At 46.8% G+C, this 20,454-nt stretch overlaps 1 protein-coding gene across 8 annotated transcripts in view; it reads right to left on the bottom strand.

Moving 5' to 3' along the window:
• The window catches only part of NTRK3 (neurotrophic receptor tyrosine kinase 3), a 402,524-nt gene that overhangs the window by 201,393 nt on the left and 180,677 nt on the right, over positions 1 to 20,454 (bottom strand). The window lies entirely within an intron of this gene.

Genomic DNA, 20,454 nt, shown 5'->3' with positions numbered 1-20,454 from the left:
AGTACTCCATAAATGATAACAGTTTCTGGCATTGACTAGTAGGTGCCTCCTACCCCTTTCCCATTATTAGCTGAGCACATGTCTTCCCAACATAACGACTACATTTCCCACCTCCCCTTGCAGCCAATGGGATATAAACAGAAGTCTTGGCTACTAATTCCTAGGAAGTCTCCTTAAATAGGATGAAGTAGGCCTCTCTCTGCCCTCCTTCCCTCCTGCACCTGAAATGCTAATGCGATGGCTAGAGCCCTAGCTACCAACTTAGCCAATGAAGCTACAGGGTAAAGATGGCAGAGCCCCTAGATAAAAGGACCCCAATGATCACCAAGCCAAAATAAAAACTTTGGACTGCCTATCTCCAAACCTCCTTTTCACAAAACAGAAGTAAATGTCCACTTTCAAAAAGCCATTGTGATTTGGAGTTTCTCTGCTACCCACAGCCAAATGACTTCTATCTTTATTACCATTTCTGTCATTGCTTCCATTATTATTTTTGTCAGAAGGATGAGAACATTCCTTTCCTTGGGCTACTGAGGGTCAGGCCTGGGTTTCTCTCTTCATATGCCCATTCTATCAGCTTCCCCTGTGCCAAAGGCCAAAGACCCCCCATTCTAGAATCCTAGGCATTTGAACTTCTGATTATCTTGTTTTCTTCATGTAAAGATGTATGGTGAGTATGAGGGCTTCCCAAACCCCTCAACAACATATACATTTTCAGTGCTTTGGCGATGGGGGAAACGGCCAAGTTCCTTATGCTGTGGTTCAACACTGGGCCCCATCCCTTGGACAGATTACTGAACTCAGCTCATCTACAAACCTGGGGTGCAACTCCCTTATTTGTTTGCTGTGAAGATTAATTCAGGTGAAGTGTTAAGAGTGCTTGGTGCTTCATAGGAGCACTCAGTGGGTGCTCCATACCTGCCAGTGATGCCAATGACGAGGATGAAGATAAGCCCTGCCCAACCTCATTTCTTGCTTTCCAGCCACCAACTCATGCAAGCATCAAGGCCAGATAGAGCTGTTGGTGGCTCTCTAAACTGTCCTATTCTCTCAAGTCTCCGATTTTTACAAATTTCCAATCTGTCTAAAGACAGCTTCTCTCACTAATGGATTCTGTATGTCCCTGAACACTCAGCCCAGAAGCCACTTCTCTCAGGAGGCCTTTGTGGACAACCCGTGTCCCCCACTGTGTGTCTCTCTGCTGTGATTGCAGAGCCCTGGCTGGTGGCTGTCAGAGCACTTAGCACTCTAACTGGTCTTCACCTCATAACCCGCCTGCCTTCTCCTGGAGACTGAGCTATCCTGGGACAGTGAGTGTGTCCATCATATCTGTACCTAGAACTGAGCACTGAACCAGGCCCCTAGTAGGCACATATCTATTTTCTCTTGTGGCTCCAATGCCTGGCACCGTTTCCATCTTGCGCGTGGCAGTGTTCAATGGATATGTGTTGAATAGGTGGCAGAATGAATGAACTGCTCTTCACAACTTCTTTTCTCCTGTCATGAAAGGCCAAATAACCTGGAGCTCAGAAGAAACAGATGAGTTGGATGAAAAGAGAAATAACTGTTTTTGCTTCTGTCTTGGTTACTGTAGTGAATTGAACAGTGTCTTCTGCTTCCAAAAGACATATGTCCACCTCAAACCTCAGAATATTACCTTATTTGGAAATAGAATCGTTGTAGATATAATTAAAATAAGGATTGGGATAAGATCGTACAGGGTTAGATCGGGTCCTAAGGCCAACAACAGATGTCCTTATAAAAGACAGAAAAGGGCCGGGCGCGGTGGCTCAAGCCTGTAATCCCAGCACTTTGGGAGGCCGAGGCGGGCGGATCACGAGGTCAGGAGATCGAGACCATCCTGGCTAACACGGTGAAACCTCGTCTCTACTAAAAAATACAAAAACTAGCCGGGCGAGGTGGCGGGCGCCTGTAGTCCCAGCTACTCGGGAGGCTGAGGCAGGAGAATGGTGTGAACCCGGGAGGCGGAGCTTGCAGTGAGCTGAGATCCGGCCACTGCACTCCAGCCTGGGCGACAGAGCAAGACGCCGCCTCAAAAAAAAAAAAAAAAAAAAGACAGAAAAGGACACAGAAACACAGAGAAGAAGGTCAGGTGAGATGGAGACAGAAAGTGGGGTGATACAGACACAAACCAAGAAATGTCTGGGCCATTGGAAGCTGAAAGAAACAAAGACAGATTTCTCTTAGAAAGCCTTTGGTGGGAGCATGGCCCTACTGATACCTTATTTTAAACTCCTCGCCTTCAAAGCAGTAAGAGAATAAATTTCCATTGTTTTAAGTCATGCTGTTTGCAGTAATTTGTTATGGCTGCCCTAAAAACTAATACCATCACCTAGAGATGGACCAACTGATTTTATAGCTGGTCCATCAAGTCCCAACTCCTCACTCCAGGTGCAAACTTCACATCGACAACCTTCACATTCTCTAGTGTTGGTTCTTTTCTTTGTTTTTTTTCTAATGCACTGTCCCATTTTACACTCCCACAGCCTCATGAGGTAGGTTCTATGATTATCCCTGTTTCACAGATGATGACACTAAGTCTCATGGAGGTTGGTGAATTTGCTCCATCATGCACGGCTAGGACTCTTATCTAGGTCTCTCTGGCTTCTATGCTCATAGCTACCACATTGTAGCTTCCAGTGCCCCCTCCACTGCAGTCCAGAGCAAGAGGCTGAACATGACAGAGCCAAGGAGCTTTCAGGAAGAGCCTAAATTTAGCTTAAAAGAGGTTATGGGGGTCTCTGCTGCTAAGGTCCCAGTCCCATTCTAGACTCAGTGTCTGTTCTTCACTTTAGGGCTCCCTGCCTCCTTCACCCTTACCCACATGCAATGGGCTAAATGAACCTCAACACATAACTTCCTCACAGTTGAGAGGGAGGAAGGAATTGTAAGTGAGAATAATACTTGCAGACTGAGGGCTTTCTAAGCACAGAGATCTCATCTTGCTTTTCTTTGTATCTCCAAAGCCTGGCTCATTTGCAGGCACATAACATGTGCTTAATAACAAGTTTTTGTACTGAATCAAGATCTATGACAACTATGTGATGATAACTAACCCCATTATGGCTCAGTAGTGTTCCCTGAATTTTACAGGCACTGATTCAAGCTCCAGGATTGTATTTCTTCTACCCAGTATAGAAAAAGGGTAGAGGTCACCTTAGCACCTCACTGATAGGAGGCCAAGCAAGCACTGAAAGTTCTGGCCCTGTCCTCTGTCCACTGGATCATGGTCCTACCCACCACCAGGAGCATCCATCACCGGGGCAAGAAATCCAAATGATCATAGCTTCTAGCTCTCTAGCAGAAAATGTTCTTCTTAGTCCTATTTCCAGTTCAAAGGACTTGAAGACTAAAGTCAAAAGTAAGCAAGGTAGAACCTTGAAAAGCTCATATGGTCCCTGTCCCCAAATTAGGTGGTTTGAGGCTCTGCTTGGTGACCAGATGGTTGCTTAGGGTTGCCCAATCTCTGAGACACCCTCCCTCCTGTCTGGAGTGGAGGGAGGGGTGTTCCAGACAGCCGGGACTGGGCAGATACCCCAGAATATTGCTGGAGAAGAACCTATACCCTTACCAGATGCCATCTGGATGCCTGTCCCCATGATTTTTGTTCTCATGAATCCTCTGGGTACAAGTCCAGCTAGAAACTTGATTAGCCAAGTTCCTATTAGAAAAGTTCTTTGGAACTGTTCCCATCTTATTTATGGAAATCTCTCTTATGTACAAACAGGTCAGGAATTTTAACTCCACAAGGGATGTGTACCTGAAGTTCTCTGTTGAACTGGCTGATCTGAAAAACTCTAATAAGGTAGTTTAGTATCTGTTGAGTTTCTCCAATGTACCCCTTGTCTGATCCTCTTCATGCCTCATGAATCACATCATCATAATTCAAACAAAGAAAGAGAGACCTTGATTTACAGAGGAAATTGACTTTGCCAAAATGGCCTACTGTCAGGGCTAAGCCCTGAAAAGCACATCTGGGCGTTAAAACGTTTTAGATAACGCCATAGCAACTAAATCATGTGTAGAAGGCAAAACTCCTGGTACAAAAGCAGCAACTACCTGGGTTTTTACTCCCCTATGGAGAGATAACTGGTAGCTTGGCTTTTGTTTTGTTTTTTTGTTTTTTTATTTTTTTGAGATGGAGTCTTGCTCTGTCGCCCAGGCTGGAGTGCAGTGGCATAATCTCGGCTCACTACGAGCTCCACGTCCCGGGTTCATGCCATTCTCCTGCCTCAGCTTCTCAAGTAGCTGGGACTACAGGCATCCACCACTGTGCCCGGCTAATTTTTTGTATTTTCAGAAGAGACAGGGTTTCACTGTGTTGGCCAGGATGGTCTGGATCTCCTGACTTCATGATCCACCCACCTCGGCCTCCCAAAGTGCTGGGATTATAGGCGTGAGCCACCGTGCCCAGCCAGCTTGGCTTGTTAGCATAAACTATTTTAATGTCAATTCTCTGATGATAAAGACCTTGCTTTTTTTATGCTCCATAGTCCCTAACTCACCCCAGAGCAAGGCAAGATATTCAATGGGCACCTCAGACCTGTAGGGAGAATGATGGGTATTTGGCCATCAAAGACAAATTCCTCCTCCATGACAGTAGACATCTCCCCCTTTCATCTGGGAAAGGAGAGTAAGATACAGGACGGGATCACCATCTGGGTGGAAAGGTCTCACTTAATGATAGCAGATCCCCTTCCTACTCAATCGTTTCAATAAAGAGTTGAAAGCCCATAGAGAAATGGACACACAGCCCTGCCTTTCTGAATCACAGCCCTCTTCTGCCCATTTTGTAGGCCCTTGAATGAAAAATTCCACAGCCAAACAGTATAGGAACATTCATCCAACAGAACTGCAAAGTCCTCCCAGCAGTCTCCTAGATGGACAGGGGAGAGAAGAACAGAGACAAGGGAGGGGAGAAGCACATGTAAGTGAGTGCCTATCCCAAGCTTACCCCAGCTGTCCATCACCCGCCCTGAGGACCTGCGGGCAGAGCCTTGGCCAATCCCATGTCCAATCACAGTAGAGCCATGATCGTCAAAGACAGGAACAGTGCCAGCCTGGGATGGACGTTCTTCTGTGTGATTCTCACATTGGGCAGTAACCTCCTGACATATGTCCCCATTCCCCACTCTTGTGCAGGCAGTCTGCCAAAATGATTCACCTACACAGGTCAATTAGTAGGGTGGCTGGAAAGGCCTGATCCTTACTCCCCTTTCCAAGTAGTCCCTTTCTCCCAGGCTCCACTGGCCCTTCTACATTCCTACATCAACTTAAAAGGCTCAACCTTGCCACATTCTCCCAGGTCTGCCTTCACCATCCCCTATCCCACTCCAGCCCTACTCAGACAGTCCTCAATTAATCCCACTCACTCCTTCTGCCCAGTGTACAGCATGGCTTCTGGAAGTATGCAAGCTGCCCGTGTATTTCAGACTTTCCCTTGGATCAATTCCATGGAACATGTGGTGCTGAGGGCTCAGTCCCATTCAGCACAGCCCCCCAGAGTTGTACAGACTCCCACATGCCATTTTTGCTTCACTTCCTCAATATTATTCTACTATCTGTGAAGTCTATATATTTATCCACAGAGCCTCCTATTGAGCATAACTCCCTACAATAATTATCTATGGTTTCCATGTATTTATCTCTGGTATCTATTTAGATAGAATATCTACCATCCCTCCTGGATCTATTTTCATGTCTCTCTCTGTCTATAGTATTTATCTCTATTTTAACATGACTGCCTATTTTTTGTAACCCTCAAACTGGGACAGTTCCCAGGGGAATGGGTTTTGCCTGCAGTTAAAAGCACGATGTGATTCTACACGTGCTCAGCAGCTAAATTTGTGGTGGGTCAGAGCAGCAGTGCTTGTTCAGCAGAAACAATATGAACTTGGGAAAACCAAGAGGGCAGAGAGGATGCGGGAGGCGGCTGAAGGCTCTCTAGACCTGCCCTGGATGAGTTCACTCATGAGAAGGAAGGTGGGGAGAAAAGAGGCCAAAGTTGGTAGAATCTGAATGCACATTCTGGGTTCAAATCCCAGCTCTACCTCTTATTTGAGCTCTCAGTCTCAATTTTCTATTAAATGAGAATCCTTTAAGTCCCTAAGTCAGAACACTGAGGTCAAGATTAAGTGTAATATACATGAAAAGTCCTTGACACAAGACTTGATGGAGAGCAAGTGTTCATTAATGAAGACTACTGCTCTTAACATGTTGTTATTATCCTCATTACGTTGTTATACCTTTTACAGTAGTTTTTACAGGATCCACATCTTATGGGCTGTGACTATCTTTGGAAAGAGACATGCTGACATGTATATTCCTAGCTGAGGAATAGAGTGGATACTGGGCAAATGTTTAATAACTAAACATAACTATGTAGACTCTTTCTTTAAGTAATACAAGAAAGAAAAGGTGAGGATACAGAACACTATTAAGGTTTATGGCCAGGTGCAGTGGCTGACATCTGTAACCCCAGCACTTTGGGAGGCCAAGGAGGGGGAATCACTTGAAGCCAGGAGTTCGAGACCAGCCTGGACAACACGGTGAAACCACATCTCTACTAAAAATATAAATATTAGCCGGGCGTGGTGGTGCTCACCTGTAATCCCAGCTACTCGGAAGGCTGACGAAGAGAACTGCTTGAACCTGGGAGGTGGATGCTGCAGTGAGCCAAGATTGTGCCATTGCACTCCAGCCTGGGCGAGGAGTGAAACTCCATCTCAAAACACACACACACCACTATTAAGGTTTAGAAAAAGGAATACTTTGAGTACCAGCACTGGGCAGCTTCATGTTCAACAAAGCATGCAAGATATTAACTGAGACTTTAAAAGCCAAGATATGGAGCTCAAAAAGGATAGACAAGGCAAGCAGCTGCTGTGAGGTCAACAAAAGCTGAATCAAAGGCCTGCCAAAAAGCAGTAAGGGGTCTCGCTGGGGTTTGCATGACAGATCTGCACTGAACCCACTTAGCATGGGCCCGTGGCCATCCTGCTCAGCAACTCAGGACAGTAGGATAGGGGTCGTCAAAGCAGGCAGAGCAAGAAGGGCAAGGAGGTGGGGGAATCTGGGGCTCTAGGGAGATACCATTTACTGGCTAACAATGGGGTTTGTCTGGATGGGGAAGCAAATGGAGTTAAGAGGTCCCAGGGATCAGAAGGGACCAAGAGATTAGAGATCAAGGTAGGGTACAAAAAAGAAAGTAGAGCAGGAAGAAGGAAGGAAGAGAGGTAGATACGTCTATATTGAAGAGAAATTCCAAGCCACAGAGCAAGCCAAGAACTGGCTATTATGGGGCTGTAGTGGAGTGTACACGAAGGTCACCAGCAAGGAAGGCTCAATGATGGGGAGATGAAGAGTGCCAAAGGTTATCAACATCATTGCCTCAGATCTTGAAACTTCAGTCCCACTCTGAAGTCCTATAGCAGAAGCATGAAACTTCAGGACAACCTTGCAGAAAGAGATCAATCATAGCCACCTCTGGGCAAGTTCCACTTGCCTTCTCAATCCAAAGTGGCATCACCATATAAGAAGTTGTCAGAAAGGAGGCTGTATGAGGTCATAGCAGAACACCCCAAAGACCTGTGATTATTATTCCAAGTCCTGGTTTGCTACCATCTTGACGAGTCACATTCAACAAGTTTTTCAAGAGCGGGGAAAGAATTAAAGGTATTAACCAAGACTACCAGCACTACACAGAAAGCTGAGGTGGCATGCTAACACCTGGCATTCCAAGGATGATGCAGTGGTGTCAGGGGAAGCAAGGGAAGTGTAGAGCCTGGGTGCAGGCAGAGCTACACTGGAACTTTCCGTGAAGACGCACACTTCTTGGAGAGGAATGCCAATGGAAGATGCAAAGGAGCAAGAAGCAGAACACTGTCACTCAGGATCCAGAGATGCCCAGGCCTGTGTTAACAGGGCTGGAGGCAGATGGGGCCACGATATGAAGGAAATTGGCACAGAACACATAGGATTTTGCTTCCAAACTGCCAGATGCCAGCTCCAGCTTTCCATCTGCCTCTTCTCATTCTCTCCTTTAGTGTTTCACTGTTTACGCGGTACACGTCCAAATACATTTGCTGACCTCACAGAGGGAGGCTGGCTTGGTGAAAAGGCCAGGGATCTCAGGCCCCGAACAGCCCAGAAATACAAGGTGCCTCCTTCCTGGCACTTGGGAAGTCAGAACTCACAGGTCACTGTTGAGAGTCTAGGGCAATTTCAGAAAGATCCAGGACACCACAGCAAGGACTAGACTTGTTACTGCAGAACATGTTGCAACCTCAGCTGCCCCAAATCCATCTCGCAGCTGTTTCTTTCTGCTCCCTTCTTCCTTCCTGCCATCATCCTTCAGTGCTACCATGTGATTCAGGGTTATCAATAGAGAAATATGAGACCTCATCTGTGAATTTAACAGAAAACTGGCCTCTATAGGCAACTCTATTCTAAAAATGAATGAGAAGAGAGGAGAAAAGGTAAAGACTAGAAAGAGATCTAGGAAGTACCAAATGCCCTGAGATCTAGCAGCCTTGGGCAGTTTCCTTAGAGTTACATCTGCCAGGTCTACCAGAGACAGCAAGGGCCCTACTCTTTCCCTTCAAGCTCCTGCCTTGATCATCCCCCAACTTGAGCCAGAAGGAAGGCAAGCAGGGGCAGGCTACCCACAGAGAGGGGCGCTGGGGTCTCTGTGGGCGCTCTGGCCACCCACATGCAGAGTCATCACATGTCTGGATGTGATGAAAGGAGCAGAGAAACATGACAAGGGATATAGAGGGGCAGAAATCAGCTTTGCTCCCTTCAATTAGAGAAGGTCATGTCTGGAGGACTCCTTAAATTCAGGTGGCCAAAAATCAGCCCTAGTCCAAATTCCCATTCCCAGATTCACTCTCCTCCTTCCTTCCTGATCTGCAGTAGCCTCTCCTCACTCCCCTCCACCCACTCCCCCAGCCCAGTGAAACTCAAGCCCATCCTCTTGTCCACTCAACATCCACCTAGGTCTGCAGGGCTGCCCAGGAGTAAAAGCCTGAACCAGCACCACAGCAAAATGTTTCTTCCTGTCTTGAACTAGAAATCAGTGAATGATGTTCTTGGCAACAAGGGGCCTCAGGACCACATTTAATCAGCACCCAAAAAGAAAAGCCATAACCAAAACCCAAGGAGAGAGAAAAGTAAAGCAAGATAAAAAGGAGGAAGAGAAGGAAGATTCCTAGCCCTTTTGCAGAAAAACAGATAAATAAAGGCTATTAGGAAATAAATAAAAGATACAGAAAGAGACATCAGCCTGGGCCTGGAATGATTTTTTTCTCTTGCCACAGTAATGATCTGATTAGGGTTCAATCCTACCACATTCTTCATGTCCTAACTCATCTTCACTGAGTTTAAATGGCTCAGGGAAGATGGATGGCAGTCATGCAGGAGGCAGCTCCGATTAAGTTCCAGGCCCGATGAGCTGAGGATTGCACATACCTCCTTGCACCTGAGGCCCGAGGACTCACTGCATCCCAGCAATGAGGGCAGAAGTGGGTGCTACTTTCCTCCTGACTGACTCTGCAGGGAGCAGCCTGGCCTGGAGGCCTCCCTCCACCTTGCCTGCTTCCTTCCTGAGCACAAGGTGCAGGTGGAGGGAGCCACAGTGCCCGCTGCCGAGATTTCAACCTGTCCCTTCTGTTTGGTTTTCTCTTCCAGTGTGTCTGTCTCGCTTGGCCAAGGCCAGAACACCAGGGAGGTTATATGGGCTAGTGCAAGCCAATGCATCCAAGAGCAGCACCTTTATCTCTGACCAGCTACATCAGTGCTTCTGATACAGCTGAGATAAGGAAAAAGGAACAGATATTTATCGTGCACCTCTTATGATTTGGCAGCATGCTGCTTGATTTTACGAATATAATTTCAATCTGAGCAGTGGCCCTAAGAGGTAAGATGTTATTATTCCCATTTTACAGCGAGGATCGCTGAGGGAGACTAAATAACATACTCCAAGTTACATAGCTTGAAAGCACTGATGCTCCTGATGGGAGAAATTAGAGAAAAATGGATTGACTAGCTATGCTATAAAGCACCACAATTGTGCCAGAAGTAGGAATTAGCAGGCATAGAATTTTTGTTTCTGTGTTTGCTCTTCTGAGGTCCCATTCTCCTAGCCTCTGTCCAGCTTTTGAGTCCTCTTTTGGTGCCTTGGCTCTTAGTAGTTCCTGCCCTGGCAGGGTAACACAGTCCATGGAGAATCCTGGAAAGATTTCCAGGGTTGCAAAATCAAACCTCCTTTAAGACAGAGTCTCACACTGTCACCCTGGCTGGAGTGCAGTGGCGCGATCTCGGCTCACTGTAACCTCCGCCTCCCTGGTTCAAGGTATTCTCCTGCCTCAGCCTCCTGTGTAACTAGGATTACAGGCACCACCACCATGCCTGGCTAATTTTTTGTATTTTTAGTAAAGACAGGGGTTTCACTATGTTGTCAGACTGGTCTCGAACTCCTGACCTCATGATCTGCCTGCCTTAGTCTCCCAAAGTTTTGGGATTACAGGCGTGAGCCACTGCGCCTGGCCCCAAATATCCTTTTCATACTCCCCTCCGGGGCTCTCAGGAGTCCCAGAGTAGAGTGACGCAGACCAGCTCAGCTCAGGGCTGATTTTGGTTTTCTTTGAATCAATTACACTGCAAGACACCGAAAGGCAACTAGCAATTTATTCCGGAGAGGGAGAGGTCTCACTCTCCCACGTCTTGCATCAGGCTAAAGTTGCCCTTTTCTTCTTTCTGATGTTTTTCATTTTATTTCCTTCTTTATTTTTTAACTGCTTTGAGTTACATTTAAGCAAGACAGCCAAAAGCTCCAGGCCATCTATAAATAAACACAGTTTATTCTTATTGTAACACAGTTAATGCACAATTTGATGAGACACTGTTGGTTTGAAGAATTCAGGGAAGTGGTAGCAAGAGGGCAGAGGTATGGTGGGCACTTGAAGGCTGAGAGGTTTGGCAGCCTGGCTTTTGGGGGAGAGGCTGATAAGGACTGCCAGGCTGAGGAGCAAGACAGGGCAAGCAGGCAGTGCTGGCTGGGCCACAGCAGGAAGCCATCATGGGCCAATCCGGAGTTATGCGTGTTCTTTTTCCTGGCAGCCCAGCAGCAGCCCAGTCAAGACAGCTCACCTTCAGAGGAGAGAAAAACCAAGCATTTATTAAGCATCTACCATTAGTTTATTCAATCCTCGCAACAATCTTAGAAGCCCATATTTCCCATTTGACACATGGGGAAAATGGGGCTCAGGGAGCTTGAGGGTCACGGAGTGGTGAGACAGGCTTTACTCTCATTCCTGACAGATCCCAGAGCTATTAATAACATTGGTGTAAAGACACCTGTGGTTCTCAGAGCCTGGTTCTCAGACCAGCAGCATCAGCCTCACCTGGGATCTTGTTTAAAATGAACATCCTTGGGTTCCATCCTTCTCCCCCAGCCGGAAGAGAAACTCCGGGGCAGGGGCCCAGTGATCCTCCTGTTAACAAGCCCTCTGTGTAATGCTCATGTAGATTGTTCAAGAGCATTCAGCTGACTAGGAAGTATGGCCTAAAACAGTGATTCCCGAAGTGTGAGCCCCAAGTCAGCAGCAGCAGCATCACCTGGAAACTGGTGAGAAAGTCAAGCTCCCAGCTTGCTCCTGGCCTACTGAATCCAAGAGTCAGGGGTAGGGCCCAGAGGCAGGTGTTGTCACAAGCCTTTCAGGTGACTCATATGCATGCTCAAGCTGGATAACCATGGGCCACTTTAGATACTGCCGCCCCTTCTTCCAGAAAGGAGGGCAGTATAAGCAAAGAAAACCCAGAGTGCTTTCCTGTGGGCCATTAACAGCCACCCTCAGCCTGCCCAAGTACAAAATAATGGAGATTCTGTCACTCATTAACAAGTTCCAAGAGTTAAATAGTTGCACTTGTTATCTTTGCCTGAAGGACAACGAGAGAAGGCAAGAGAGAAAATCTAAGGATGCAAGCCCTGGGGGAGGGTCCAGAGCATTGCAGCACCCCCAGGGAAGGGGAAACAGAGAGGCTTGGTAGGATTGTAAGACAGGGGTGTTCATGGGGGAAGACAGAAAAAAACATGTGTCGCCAATGGCTTGCTTGTTTTTTGGTTTTTGGTTTTTTTTGTTTGTTTTGTTATTTTTTTTTTCTGGTATTATGTATTCCAGAAGCAACCAGGCAGGAAGATGTGTGGCCTCAGGTAAACTCACCAAATGGAAACTGATCTGTAGAAGAAATATACCATACCAAGGGGGCTTGTCTCTGTCTCTCCTGAATATGCAAGTGCTACCAGCCCCTGATGAACACCGACCATGTGCCAAGTGCCATAGAGAAAGCTTAACGTACACCATTGGGTTTAGTTCTCACTGCAGACCCTACTTCCCATTTCACAGAAGAGGAGACGGAGACTCAGATGACTAAGTATTATATTCAAAGTCACACAGCTTGGAAATAAAACCAGTGTCTTCTCTTGTCTTGCTGCCGGAAAGAGCCAGGTGGCCTCTGGTCCAACTCCGTCCATTAGAATGATTAAGGAGGCCGGGCGAGGTGGCTCACGCCTGTAATCCCAGCACTTTGGGAGGCCGAGGCGGGCGGATCACAAGGTCAGGAGATCGAGACCACGGTGAAACCCCGTCTCTACTAAAAATACAAAATTAGCCCGGCGCGGTGGCGGGCGCCTGTAGTCCCAGCTACTTGGGAGGCTGAGGCAGGAGAATGGCAGGAACCCAGGAGGCGGAGCTTGCAGTGAGCGGAGATCGCGTCATGCACTCCAGCCTGGTGAACAGAGCGAGACTCCATCTCCAAAAAAAAAAAAAATGATTAAGGAAATGCATAGAACTGCCCAATATGGTAGCCACTGGCCACATGGTGATTACTGTGTTACTGAACTCTTGAAATGTGCCTACTTCTTTTGAGAAGCTAGCTTTTAAGTTTTATTTCATTTTAGTTAATTTAAATGGCCACACATGGCTAGCAGCCATCGTATTGGAGAGTGAAGCTCTAGATCACCAGTGAGTCCCAGTCTCTGACATCAAACTGATCCTGTCCCCTGGATGACTCAAGCTCTAAGAGAAGTGGAGACAGAATTCTCACCTGGGCCCTAATCATGGAAAGAGCAACAAACACCCTTTGGCCTGGGTCACTCCCACCCAACATTCTCTTGCTAGTAAATGATGACATCAATAGCCGTATATGATGTGGTTTGCCTGTGGCTCCACCAAAGAAAATCTCTCCTTTCCTGGACCATCTCATTTCTACCATCAAACTAGAGAAATTCATCTTGACACACAGGTTCCTCAGGATTCGAGTTGACAGACCTAATCAGAAAACAACCCTGGTCCTTAAATTGTGCTACATTTAAGGCAAGGTGCCAGAGCTCTCAGAACCTGCATTTTCCTATCTGTTAAATGGGAATAAAATAATCACCTATGATAGTTATTGGAATCAAGTGAGTTGATGTATGATGTAAGGCACTTTCTACATCTTCCAGCACCCTTTTCCCCTTACACCCAATTCCACTCCACGATTCCTGTCTAACCTGTAAGCTCCAGGGGGCTGTTCTAACTATTCATGGACTACAAGGCACCTCACATTTCCACCTTAAACAGTATCTCCCCAAACTCCTTCTAGAATTAGTGTTGGAATCCACATGTAAACTGCACAGTGACCCTGCAGTGTGCACTCCTCAGCTGCCTGGATCAGCTGGGCCTCCCTGCCATGAACTTGACCACACTGGTTCCTGCATTCTGGGCCTGACCCACCATCCACAGGGTCAACAACCCTATTTGCATGACGTCAGCCCCTGTCTAACTGTGAACTCAGCGAGGATGTCAAAAATCAAATTAATTTTGCCTTCGCCAGTATGACTTTCAATAAAAAGTTATTATTCAGTCAGTAGATGTTTTAATTACCCAAATGTCAAGCACTGTCACCCTCCAGTAGCAGCTTAATGGTCCTAATAGACAATGCCCTGAAAGGAGCCTCAGGAGAATTCTGAGCCCCACTGTGTCCCTAAAGAGGACCCCAGCAGAGCCACTTCACCCTAACCATTCACATTCCCTTCTTATAAGTATCCAAAGGAGAAAAGTCTCCCTCTTTGTTCTTTATGTTTGTTGTTGTTGTTGTTGTTGTTGTTGTACTGCTAAAAGTCTCCCTCTCTTGAAGAGCATCCATGTACCTCAAAATTCCCTCCACCCAGCTGCAATTTCTCTTGCTTCAGTTCCATGATGGTTATTTGCAACAATGGTTTTTGTAGGCCACAAAGTAGAGGGACCCTAAGCACCACTTGGTGGGGGCAGGGGGTGTCACATGAGAGTCCCAATTCTACAACTTGCTGACTATGTGCCTGGGGACAAATTATTCAGCTTCCTTGGGCTTCAGTTTCCTCACCTGCAAAATAAGGATAGTCATATGTACTTTCTGTGAGATCATGTATGTGAAGCACTGCACTCAGAGCCTGGCACACACTCAACTTTCAGCTTATGGTAGACCCTAGTTTTGATGGTGGTGGTGCTATTGTTGTGGATTTAGGAAGCATCACAGAGCATGTATTAATCTGTTATCATGCTGCTAATAAAGACATATCTGAGACTGCGTAATTTATAAAGAAAAAGAGGTTTAATGGACTCACAGTTCCACATTGTTGGGGAGGTCTCACAATTATGGCAGAAGGCTAAGGTGGAAGCAAGACAAGTTTTTTTATGGTGGCAGGCAAGAGGGTGTGTTCAGGGGAACTGCCCTTTATAAAACCATCAGATCTCATGAGATTTATTCACTATCATGAGACCAGCACTGGATAACCCACCCCCATGATTCAGTTGCCTCCCACGGGGTCCCTCTCACAACACATGGGAATTACAGGAGCTACAATTCAAGATGAGATTTGGGAGAGGACACAGACAAACCATATCAGAGAAGATTAAGTGGTACTTCCTCTTTCAAGTCCTCTCCTGACCCCTCACTACATCGTCCTCTAATCCTGTAGTGTACCAGATGAGGCTTCTTTCACTGCCTTCATTGATGGTTTCATTTATTCAAATAATATTTCAATGTAAACACCTACCACATGCCAAAAACTGCTCTCAGACAGGGGATACAAGAAGAAAATAGACAGGGACGTTGTCTTCACAGAGCATTAGGAGGGAGCTGATGACTTATTAAATAAGCATACATATGCAAAAAAAAAAAAGGCACTTAAAGCTGTGAGAAATGCAACTAAGGAAAAGTACAGTGTACTATGAGAGAAATCACAAAGGGAGCCTGACATTGTCCAGCAAGCGGGGAACCACAGGTTTTAAAACACTTTTGAGGCCAGGTGCAGTGGCTCATGCCTGTAATCCCAACACTCTGGGAGGCCGAGGTGGGTGGATCACCTGAGGTCGGGAGTTTGAGACCAGCCTGGTGAACATGGTGAAACCCCCACCTCTACCAAAACTACAAAAATTTTGCCAGGCACAGTGATGTATGCCTGTAGTCCCAGCTACTCGGGAGGTTGAGGCATGAGAATCGCTTGAACCTAGGAGGCGGAGGTTGCAGTAAGCCGAGATCATGCCATTGCACTGCAGCCAGGGTGACAGAGTGAGACTCCATCAAATAAATAAATAAATAAATAAAACACTTTTGAGGATGAAACTGCATTTCTCCAAGCAGATGAATGAAGGAATGGACAGTTGGATGGATATAAATATTTCTGCACTACCTTCAGTTGCTAAACTTGCCCCTGGCTCCTGGCCCCTTCCTCCCATTCCTGCTCCCTTCACTGGGTTTTTGCTTTCACTTTCTCTGTTCTCAGCACCATCTTGACCCCAGACCAATGTCGTATCTTGAGTCACGAAGTGAATGGCTCAGAAATGCTGCCTGGAATGCCGTTTCTTCTCAAAAACCCTTACGTAGCCAACATTTTCCAGTCTGCCCTCCCAGCCCTGCCTCCCCCACCCTCGCCCTCACCCCAGAGTTGTCTCCACGCCTCCCCATGGGAGTTTAAAAATGGAAAGCCACATGCAAATCAAAACCTTGAGAAACCCGACACTTTGGAGAAGTAAGCACCTTCTCTGGGAAGGTGGTTTATGCCTAGTCATTTGTCTGGCTACATTAGACGCCAAGGCCTCAGGCAGGGAACAACGACGTTATATCTCCTAGCCTGCTGAACACAGTAGGGGCACTCAACAAATCATAAATAACGACGAGGATGAGGCAGCAAGTGGGAAGACTGAGTGAAACACTCTAAAAACCTCCCTCCTGCACTTGGAGCTGCCGTAGAGCTGGGATGTGGCCCTGTTTCCAGCCTGAGCCTCTAGGTAAGAAACTTTACCCTGTTTGTAAAATAACAGGTGGGTCTCCTTTCCAGACACACAACTTAGAAACACTGGCACCAACAACCACATAGCACAGCCAACTGAAGACACAGCAGTGTGGGCTGCAAAGACAGAATCTCACAGGAAATCTCAGATCATGCCCTAACAAGCCCCACAGGCCTCCTGGGCTACAAGGATCCAACCAGCAGCTCCCATTGGTTTGGGAATGGCAGCAAACAGAGCAACCCCCTGCCCAGGGGCCATGCCTCTGAGAATAGAGAACAAATGCATTCAGAGTTGGACAGAAGCTTGAATCTATAAGGTGTATACATCATGACCTTGAAGAGATGGGTCCATTGACATCTCAGCACCTCCTCAGCCCTGTCCTCTTAGCAGACCTCTCAGGGTCTGTTGCGATGTACACCCTATTGTACATTCTGGGGACAGAGGTACAGTAATACAGAAAGTCCCTGCTCTCAGGGAGCTTTGTCCTCATTGGGCAAGAAGCGTATACCTCACATGGCAGATCCCAACAGGTGCTGCGATAACAGTAAAGTGGGGTTAAAGAAAAGTGAGGTCAGGCTGGGTGCAGTGGCTCACGCCTATAATCCCAGCACTTTGGGAGGCCTAGGCGGGTGCATCACCTGAAGTCAGGAGTTCCAGACCAGCCTGGCCAATATGGCAAAACCCCCTCTCTACTAAAAATACAAAAATTAGCTGGGCATGGTGGTGCGCACCTGTAATCTCAGCTACTCAGGAGGCTGAGGCAGGAGAATCACTTGAACCTGCGAGGCAGAGGTTGCAGTGAGCCAAGATTGCACCACTGTACTCCAGCCTGAGCAACAGAGTGAGATTCCATCTCAAAATAAAAAAACAAACAAGGCCGGGCGCGGTGGCTCAAGCCTGTAATCCCAGCACTTTGGGAGGCCGAGACGGGCGGATCACGAGGTCAGGAGATCGAGACCATCCTGGCTAACACGGTGAAACCCCGTCTCTACTAAAAAATACAAAAAAAATTAGCCTGGCGAGGTGGCGGGCGCCTGTAGTCCCAGCTACTCGGGAGGCTGAGGCAGGAGAATGGTGTGAACCTGGGAGGCAGAGCTTGCAGTGAGCTGAGATCCGGCCACTGCACTCCAGCCTGGAGGGCAGAGCGAGACTCCGTCTCAAAAAAAACAAAAAAACAAAAGAAAAGTGAGGTGAGAGAAGGCCTCTGCCACCTTGTGACCTCAGAACTGCGACCTAAACTCAGCAGGGGATGAACCATAAGGAGACCTGGGGAAGCGACACTCCAGGCAGAGGGAGACACAGGGCAAAGGTCCTAAGCGAAGACGTTCTTCTATGTCTGGGGAACAACAAAAAGGCTGATGTGGTCAGAGTGGACGAGCACGAGGGAACGTGTCAGGGGCTTAGGTCAGCAGGTGTAGGGACTTTGGCTTTCTGCTGCATGAGATGGGGCACCCCAGTGGGTCTGAAGGACTGGAGGGAGCCCCACAGTGTGTTCTCAAAGGACTGCTCTGGCTGCTGGCAGAGATGGGAGTGCAGGGAGCACAGGTGAACACGGGGAACCCAGTTGGTAGACTGTGGGGAAGGGGGAGCCTTCACGGCTGTGGAGCAAGAGGGGATGGTGGCAGGAACTAGGTGGTACTTGTGGAGGTACTGGGAAATGGTTAGACTCATGACACAGCTTGAAGGCAAAACAAAGAGATGGGGATTAGATGTGAAGTAAGAAAGAGTCATCAAAGACAATCAGGGTTTTGACAAGAGCTAGGCCACCAGATGGCACCGAGCAGGTCCTCGCACACATTAGAGCTTTTCTCCCTTCCCCAGCACACCTGCCATTAGTCACAGGTGCCGAGAAACAGGAGGGCTATACTAGGATGCCCCCTGCTTCCAGAAGCTTAGGAGGCAGACAAGTACAGAGAGAAATTGGAGAAAATGGTGGCAGAGACTACCTCCCCGACAAATTCTGTCTCCAGGGCACTGGCAGTCACATGCTGTCAGCTCATGGCTTAAAGGGAGAGCAGACTTGAGCATACAGCCAACTGATAGGGGTTGGTTGGGGCAAGAGAATTCTAGAATGAAACCCTAAAGGGATTTAATTTTGTTTTTAATTATAAAAGCAACATGCATTTAGTGGACATGCCATTTGACTCCAAAATTCCACTTACATGAACTGACAAAAGTCTATGCAATAATTTAAGTAAAGCACAGTCACCAATATATTATGAATAAAAAATGGGAAACAATTTAAAATTCAAAGAAGTTTGCATTAAATCCCTAACTTGAAGATGGCGAAAGACAAGCACAAAGAAAATAAAAATAAAAAGTACCCATCATCTCCAAACCTAGAAATGACCCCAATTAAATGGTTGGCATATATCTTTCCAACTCGTTTTTTCTATGCACCAATATGGATTTTTTGTTGTCAATATAAAATTAGGATTATATTCAATACAATCTTACTTTTTCTATGTAACAAATACCGTAAATATTTTTCATGCCTTTAAATATTGTTCCGTGATACATTTTAACGGTTTCATGGTGTTTCATTATTTGAATGAACCATGATTTATATAACAGATTCTGTATTTTTGGACATCTCAATCATTTCCAATTTTCCATCATTACAAATAGCACTTCAATACACAACCTTGTACATGAACTTTTGTGGACATCTCTGATTATTTCCTTAAAGTAAGGAAAACGCCAAAACATGGAATTACTCAGACAAAGAGAATATCTCTTTTTAAGCTGTTTGAAAAATACTGTCAAACAAGCCCTCTGGAAAAGTTGTACCAATTTAATTCCCTATAGCAGGGGAACGAGAGCCCCTGTTTCTCTCTATCTAAACCATCATGTATTATTTTTGCCAATTTAATGGGGCAAAACAGAATCTTGTAACTGATTTAATTAATGTTCCTTTGATTCCTACTTAAGCTGAACAAATTTCCATATGTTTATTAGCCATTTTACTTTCCAATTCTGGGAATTGCCTGTTCCTGCTTTTTGTTTATCTTCTTCATGCTGATTTTTCAGAGCCCAAAGGCAATTGGCAATTTACAAGGAAAAGTTACTCCAAAAGCCACCCTGGGCCTAAGGACCAAACATCACTTACAAGAAGTCCCAGTAGGTTTGGCTAAACCCCACAGTGACATGGCTCTTCCAATCTCATGGCCAAAGAGCCCCAGATTGGTGAAGGCAGGAGCTAAGACCCAGAGTCCAAACAACTGAGGCTGGTGAGTCTCTGGCCTGGTTTCATCAGAGGTGGACAGCAGCAGGCGGGGGAAGCAAGCATGGTGCCAATGACCTTCATATGGAAGCAATTTGGGATCTCCATTGGGAAGGAAGGAAAGTGGGCACACAGGTGCAACTGGCAGTGTTGGTCCAATCAGTCAAGTCCAAAAAAACTGACTTATGCCTCGATAATGAAAGTGCCAGTACATGGCAGCTTAAGTCTCTGAGAGCCACCATGCTCAGTTCTCCTGTCCTTGCACTAAGCGGAGAGGGGCTGGGATGAATTAGCTGGGAGGGAAATTCTTAAACAGAGCTGTGTATAGTTCACTTCTAGCATGGATTGGCAAAGGGCAGCTGCTTGGGTTGGAAAGAAAACTGTTTTCCAAAGCTTGTTGAAATCTCCCTCCCGCATGAGTGTGCCTGGCCAGGCTGAGGTTGAGGCCTCCATACATGGACCCTAGAAATGAGACAGAAAGCCTTAGGGCCTGGATCCAATGACCAGTACCTAGGCTCAGAAGGTGACAGAAGGGTGGGGTGGAGTGGGACAGGTGGGAGGTGTCCCACACCTGCTGGACAACCAGGACACCCCAAATGCTCCCCTGCCACCACTCCCATCCAGGCCTTGGAACTATGCAAACTGCCGTCACACTTTGACCAGGCCACATTCCTCAATCCCACTGACTGACCATGTTTCCCAACCAGAGCCCAGACATGCTAGCCTGACAAGATTCATTCCATCTCTTCAAGCAACCTTCCAACTGCCTATGACAGGCATGGGCCCTTTCTGGAATCCTAGTGGGCTGGTTGTGGACACTCCATCCTCTGTGTGTCTCCAACATGACCAGTTCCTCTGAATCAGAAAGCGAAGGAGGCAAGGGCTGTGTGGGCAGTGCCC

This window comes from Trachypithecus francoisi, unplaced genomic scaffold (genome assembly GCF_009764315.1).
Source record: "Trachypithecus francoisi isolate TF-2019V2 unplaced genomic scaffold, Tfra_2.0 Lachesis_group3, whole genome shotgun sequence".
NCBI lineage: Eukaryota > Metazoa > Chordata > Mammalia > Primates > Cercopithecidae > Trachypithecus > Trachypithecus francoisi.
Note: the sequence above shows the minus strand (reverse complement) of the source record. Positions and strands in the feature narration are given on the sequence as shown.